Consider the following 6,601-nt stretch of genomic DNA (forward strand, 5'->3'; position numbering starts at 1 on the left):
CAGGAGCCATATCCCTCTATTCCCAACCTATTCATGTATTTGTCCAGATGCTCCTTAAAAGTCACTACCGTCCCCAGCAGCAAGTTCCAGAAATGGGGGATGGGGGATGAGGAGGGAAGTGGGGAGGAGGAATGGCAAGGGAAGAGAAGTTTGTAAGTCTGATTGTGCTCGCAACAGTGTGAGAGATTGTTAGGGTGTGATTGTGCACGAGTGTGAAAAAGGATGTGTAAATGCGTGTGCGTGTGTGAGAGAGAGTCAGTGAGTGTAAGTGTGAGGGTGCTTATGAGTGAGTATGTGAGTGAGAGAGTGAGGGAGAATGAGTGTATGACAATGAATATGTGTGTGTGTGTGTGAGACAGTGTGTGTGTGTATTTTTCTGTGTTATACTCTTGTGGGAGTGCACGATGTGACAGAGACTGTGTGAATGTGTTTGTGCGTGACAGTGAGCATGCGTGAATGAATGAGAGACTGAGTGAGAAAGAATCTGTACATGCGTTGAAGTCACAAAGTGTGTGACGTGGTACCTTTCCTGTAACCAATGAGCACTGTCTGCGCGATTCCTCACTTAACCGAATAACACCATCTGCGCGATTCCACTCGTAGCTGATGAGCTGCTTCTGTGCGATTCCTCCTGTGGCTGATGAGCTCCATCTAGGAACATAGGAACACAATAAGAGGAGTGGGGCATTCAGTCCCTCGAGCCTGCTCCGCCATTCAATAAGAACATGGTTGATCTGTGGCCAGAGCCCGTGTACCTGCGTCAGGGCCCATATCCCTCCATACCCCTGCTCAATAGAAATATGTCATCTCAGACTGAAACCTCACAATTGAAGCAGCACCCACAGCCGACGAGCTGGTTCTGCGCGATGCCTCCCACAGACGACGAGCTGGTTCTGCGCGATGCCTCCCACAGCCGACGAGCTGGTCCTGTGGCCCCTCCCTCACGCCCCTGGTGGGGCCCGCCCTCAGGTGACTGCGCTGGCGCAAGCGCCGGATGCCTATTTTCCCCGCCCCCTCATTGCCTGATGACGTAATATAGCCGCAACCAGACGACTCAAACCCCGCCCACTGACGGTGGCTAGACCCCGCCTCCTGATGACGACACGCGATTTGGTGGAAGGAGCTGGTTAAGGCCCCGCCCATGCGGCCTCCATGCACGGACTGCGCACGCGTCCCCTGTTCTCCCGCACTCCGCATGCGCATCCTGCCATTTCAGCTCAGTTGCCCAACAGAAGGAAGAATATTTACAAAACAGCAAACATTAATGGCAGGACAAAATAGTAGGATGCTTTTACAATGCAGCAAACATTAATGGCAGGACAAAATAGTAGGATGCTTTTACAATGCAGCAAACATTAATGGCAGGACAAAATAGTAGGATGCTTTTACAATGCAGCAAACATTAATGGCAGGACAAAATAGTAGGATGCTTTTACAATGCAGCAAACATTAATGGCAGGACAAAATATTATGCTTTCACAATGTAGCAAACATTAATGGCAGGACAAAATATTACGCTTTTACAATGCAGCAAACATTAATGGCAGGACAAAATATTACGCTTTTACAATGCAGCAAACATTAATGGCAGGACAAAATATTACGCTTTTACAATGCAGCAAACATTAATGGCAGGACAAAATATTATGCTTTCACAATGCAGCAAACATTAATGGCAGCACAAAATATTACGCTTTTACAATGCAGCAAACATTAATGGCAGGACAAAATATTATGCTTTTACAATGCAGCAAACATTAATGGCAGGACAAAATATTATGCTTTTACAATGCAGCAAAGGATCATGAACAATAATTCAAAGGAAAAACTGTACAATTAGAGAAAACTTACAGCAATTATAAAAACAGACAGTAAAATCTTCAACAAGTATATTAAACAGGGAGAGACTGGACAAAAGCAATGTGTGTTAGAGGGAGAGAGCGGGGAATTCATCATGGCAAACAAGGAGATTGAAAAGATTCTGAAAAACTTTCCCAGCAACTGGCACAGGAGAAGAAGCAAAAAACATCACAGTTAAAAGAAATGAAAGTCAGCAACTTAAAGTAAACCCCATCACCAACCCTTCCATTTGATGGGAACTCGACAGCCAGTGGTGTCCCTACCTTTTCCTGAGTCCCCTGTCTTCAGGCAGATGAACTGGAAATCCTGACCGGAATCTGACTCTGGGAACCAGGTGAAAGAATATTCATTACTCCGGTTCTTGTTGCTGTAAAACCCTCTCTGCTATTGCCCCTGTTCACCCTGACTCTGTGTGTAACAGCCCCGTGAGAGGGTTCTTCGGGCTTTCGTTCTCAAACCGACTGATTTCCCGGTGGTGAAGGGGCCCATCCGGCCTGACATGTGCCGCCAGCCGCGGTCAACAGCGGCGCCGGCTCCCGCAGTGCGCATGCGGCCCCCAGCACGCGGCACATTCATCGAGGGAGACGGTTTAGAATGTGAGGCGCGAGCAACGTGGGCGGAGAGAGGGGGGAGGGGGGGTGGAGAGTGGGGGGAGGAAGGGGGGGTGGAGGTGGGGGGGGGGAAGGGGGGTGGAGGTGGGGGGGGGGAAGGGGGGTGGAGGTGGAGGGGGTGGGGGGGTAGGAGGTGGGGGGAAGGGGGGGTGGAGGTGGGGGGGGGGAAGGGGGGTGGAGGTGGGGGGGGAGAGGGGGTGGGGGGGGAAGAGGGGGTGGAGGTGGGGGGGAAGAGGGGGTGGAGGTGGGGGGGGGAAGGGGGGTGGAGGTGAGGGGTGAAGGGGGGTGGAGGTGTGGGGGGGGAAGAGGGGGTGGAGGTGGGGGGGGAAGAGGGGGTGGAGGTGGGGGGGGAAGAGGGGGTGGAGGTGGGGGGGGAGAGGGAGTGGAGGTGGGGGGGGAAGAGGGGGTGGAGGTGGGGGGGGAAGAGGGGGTGGAGGTGGGGGGGGAAGGGGGGGTGGAGGTGAGGGGTGAAGGGGGGTGGAGGTGGGGGGGGAAGAGGGAGTGGAGGTGGGGGGGGAAGAGGGGGGTAGGAGGTGGGGGGGGAAGAGGGGGTGGAGGTGGGGGGGAGAGGGAGTGGAGGTGGGGGGGGAAGGGGGTGGAGGTGGGGGGGGAAGAGGGGGGTAGGAGGTGGGGGGGGAAGAGGGGGTGGAGGTGGGGGGGGGGAGAGGGGGGTAGGAGGTGGGGGGGGAAGAGGGGGTGGAGGTGGGGGGGGGGAGAGGGGGGTGGAGGTGGGGGGGGAAGAGGGGGTGGAGGTGGGGGGGGAAGAGGGGGTGGAGGTGGGGGGGGAAGAGGGGGTGGAGGTGGGGGGGGAAGGGGGTGGAGGTGGGGGGGAAGAGGGGGGTAGGAGGTGGGGGGGGAAGAGGGGGTGGAGGTGGGGGGGGAGAGGGGGGTGGAGGTGGGGGGGGAAGAGGGGGTGGAGGTGGGGGGGGAAGAGGGGGTGGAGGTGGGGGGGGGAAGAGGGGGTGGAGGTGGGGGGGGGAGAGGGGGGTGGAGGTGGGGGGGGGAGAGGGGGTGGAGGTGGGGGGGGGAAGGGGGGGTGGAGGTGGGGGGGGGAGAGGGGTGGAGGTGGGGGGGAGGAAGGGGGTGGAGGTGGGGGGGGGAAGGGGGGTGGAGGTGGGGGGGGAAGAGGGGGTGGAGGTGGGGGGGGGACAGGGGGTGGAGGTGGGGGGGGGAGAGGGGGTGGAGGTGGGGGGGGAAAGGGGGTGGAGGTGGGGGGGGGAGAGGGGGTGGAGGTGGGGGGGGGACAGGGGGTGGAGGTGGGGGGGGGAAGGGGGGTGGAGGTGGGGGGGGAAGAGGGGGTGGAGGTGGGGGGGAAGAGGGGGTGGAGGTGGGGGGGGAAGAGGGGAGGCGGGGGGGACGGGGAGGTAGAGGGGGGACGGGGAGGGAGGACGTGGGGGGATGGGGAGGGGGACGCAGAGGGGGAACACGGGGGGAGGGGTATGTGAGGGGGGGGAGAAGCAGAGAGGGGAGGGGGGACATGAAGGGGGGAGGGGAGAAGCGGAGGAGGAAGGGGGAATGCAGAGGGGGAGGGGGATGAGGGGGGAGGGGGGATGAAGGGGGAGGGGGGACGGGTGAGGGGGTTTTTGGGGGGAGGCAGGAGGGGTAAGGGGGGCGGGTGGGGGGGAGGGGGGTGGATGAGGGGGATGGGGAGGGGAGGGGGTTGCAGGGACGGGCAGGGGGGAGCAGGGTAGGGGTGGGGGGACGAGGGGAGGGAATGGGGTGACGGGGAAGCAGAGGGAGTGAGGGGAGGGGAGGGGGGTGAGGGGCGGCAGTGAGGGGAGAAAGGGATGAGCGGGGGTAGGGCAGGACGGGGAGAGGGAGTGGGTGGGGCAGAGGGGACAGAGAGGGGAGGGGAGAGAGGAGAGGGGGAGAGAGGAGGGGGGAAAAGGGCAGGGGGAAGGTGAGGGGAAGGGGAGGGGGAGTTCTTGCTTGCTGGGAGTGATGCTGTGCTTGGTACGGGCTGGGGTGGGGTAGAGGGATGTTGGGGGGCAGAGGAAGGTGGAACTTCTGCGAGACACAGAGCAGCTGAGTTTTGGATGAACTCAGATTGACAGAGGGTGGAGTATGGGATGACAGCCTGGAGTAGACCAGTCTACAGCTAACAGATTTTAATTATTATTGTCACATGTATTAACATACAGTGAAAAGTATTGTTTTTTTGTGCACTATACAAACAAAGCATACCATTCATAAGAGAAGGAAAGGAGAGACTGCAGAATGTAGTGTCATAGACATATCTAGGGTGTAGAGGAAGATCAACTCAATGCAAGATAGGACCATTCAAAAGTCTGACAGCTGCAGGGAAGAAGCTGTTCTTGAGACGATTGGTAACTCAGACTTTTGTATCTTTTTCCCGATGGAAGAAGGTGGAAGAGAGAATGTCCGGATGCTTGGAGTCCTTAATTAGGCTGGCTGCTTTGCTGAGGCAGCAGGAGGTGTAGACAGTGTCAATGGATGGGAGGTGGTTTGCGTGGTGGATTGGGCTACATTCCCGACCTTTTGTGGTTCCTTGCAGTCTTGGGCAGAGCAGGAGCCGTACCAAGCTGTGATACAACCAGAAAGAATGCTTTCTGTGGTTCGCAAGTGGGTGCAGTGTCCTTTATGAAACCCATTTTCCAGTGTATTTGAATCCGATTACCGATTGTCAAGTTGAGGAACCATAACAAGCTGTGATACGACCAGAAAGGTCCATCTGTAAAAATTGCTGTAGCAAACTGGTGTTAACCAGGCAAATGGGAGTGAGCATTGGAAAACAGAGGAGATTGCATGGAATCTACCTGGAAAACTTGTCATGTGGGAATTTCTAACCTTCTGGGACTTGGCAATGGAGGGAAAAATCACAAGTAGGAAACATGGGATGGGTGGTGGGGGAGGGAGGAAGGTACATACTCAAGTTGATGGTAGCAGGGCAGTTTGAAAAAGTGTTTAAAAAGGCATACAGTATCCTGAGCTTTATCACTAATGGCACACAATATGGGGCATAGCTACTTTTTATTCATTCATGGGACATGGGCGTCACTGGATGCCCTTGAACTGAGTGGCTCCCTCACCCATTTCAGAGGGCAGCTGAGAACCAACCATATTACTATGGCTCTGGAGTCGCACCTAGGCCATGGCTACAGGTTTGTCCTTACTTTGTCTGTAGGACAAAGAACAAAGAAAAGTACGGCACAGGGACCTCAGCCCTCCAAGCCTACACCAATCATGATCTAATCTAAAACTGGGCCTGCGGGAGTGAAGCCCGGGTCAGGGATGTGGAGAAGGACGCTTCCCAGCTGGTGTTTCCGAAAGAATTTGAAAGCTCGGAGACCCTGTTGAACTCTGAGGTCCACAGGCTGCTGGACCACAGGAAGCAGCAGAATGAGAGTGCAGAGGACGAACAGGAGCTCTCTGAAGTCTTCATGAAAACATTAAACTACACAGGGAGACCTTCGCCAGTGTGAGGAATCTGCTATTCCAAAAAAAATTGCACAAATTTGAGCTGGCCAGTCTGGCCAACCTGTGTCCTGAAATGGCTGAGGAGGCCAAAGCTCTCATTCCCAGCTTGGAAGGTTGATTTGAGGATGAGGAGCTCCAGCAGATCCTTGATGATATTCAGACCAAACAAAGCTTTCAGTATTAACATCAACTTTTTCTAAGCCATAGCTCTTCCTAATACTCTTCTGCTCAACATTGGTGCTGATGATTCTAATTGCCATGGATTGAGTGAAGATGAAGAGGCAATTGGCTGAAGCTCAACCAGGCTGGTGACATCAAAGAACCTGATAAACCTTTGGATTAGTTTTAGATCCAGAATCAATCAATAGCACATTTCATGAGGTCCAGAGTGTAAAATATACTCTGGAATCACTAGAAGGAAAGATTTTTTTTTTCATTCAGATGTCTAGATGCTGGATATTTTGTGTGTCAAGTTTTTCTTTTGACAGTGAAATCGTCTAACAAATTCTCATAGGACATTTTCTAATTATTGTTTTATTAAAGTGAGGACACACATGTCAAAAAAACCATATGTACTTACGGAGCCCGTATCCTTCCATTCCCATCCTATTCATGTATTTGTCTAGTTGCCTCTTAAATGTCACTATTGTACCTGCTCCCACCACCTCCCCAGGCAGTGAGTTCCAGACATT

General features: G+C 54.7%; 1 pseudogene; it reads left to right on the forward strand.

The window, feature by feature from the left end:
• Positions 1 to 900: 900 nt before the first annotated feature.
• LOC145338887 (DNA-directed RNA polymerase II subunit RPB4-like) lies at positions 901 to 6,093 on the forward strand (annotated as a pseudogene).
• The last annotated feature ends 508 nt before the right edge of the window (positions 6,094 to 6,601 follow it).

Source organism: Carcharhinus amblyrhynchos, unplaced genomic scaffold (assembly GCF_965287045.1).
Source record: "Carcharhinus amblyrhynchos unplaced genomic scaffold, sCarAmb.v2.hapA chromosome_218, whole genome shotgun sequence".
Lineage (NCBI taxonomy): Eukaryota > Metazoa > Chordata > Chondrichthyes > Carcharhiniformes > Carcharhinidae > Carcharhinus > Carcharhinus amblyrhynchos.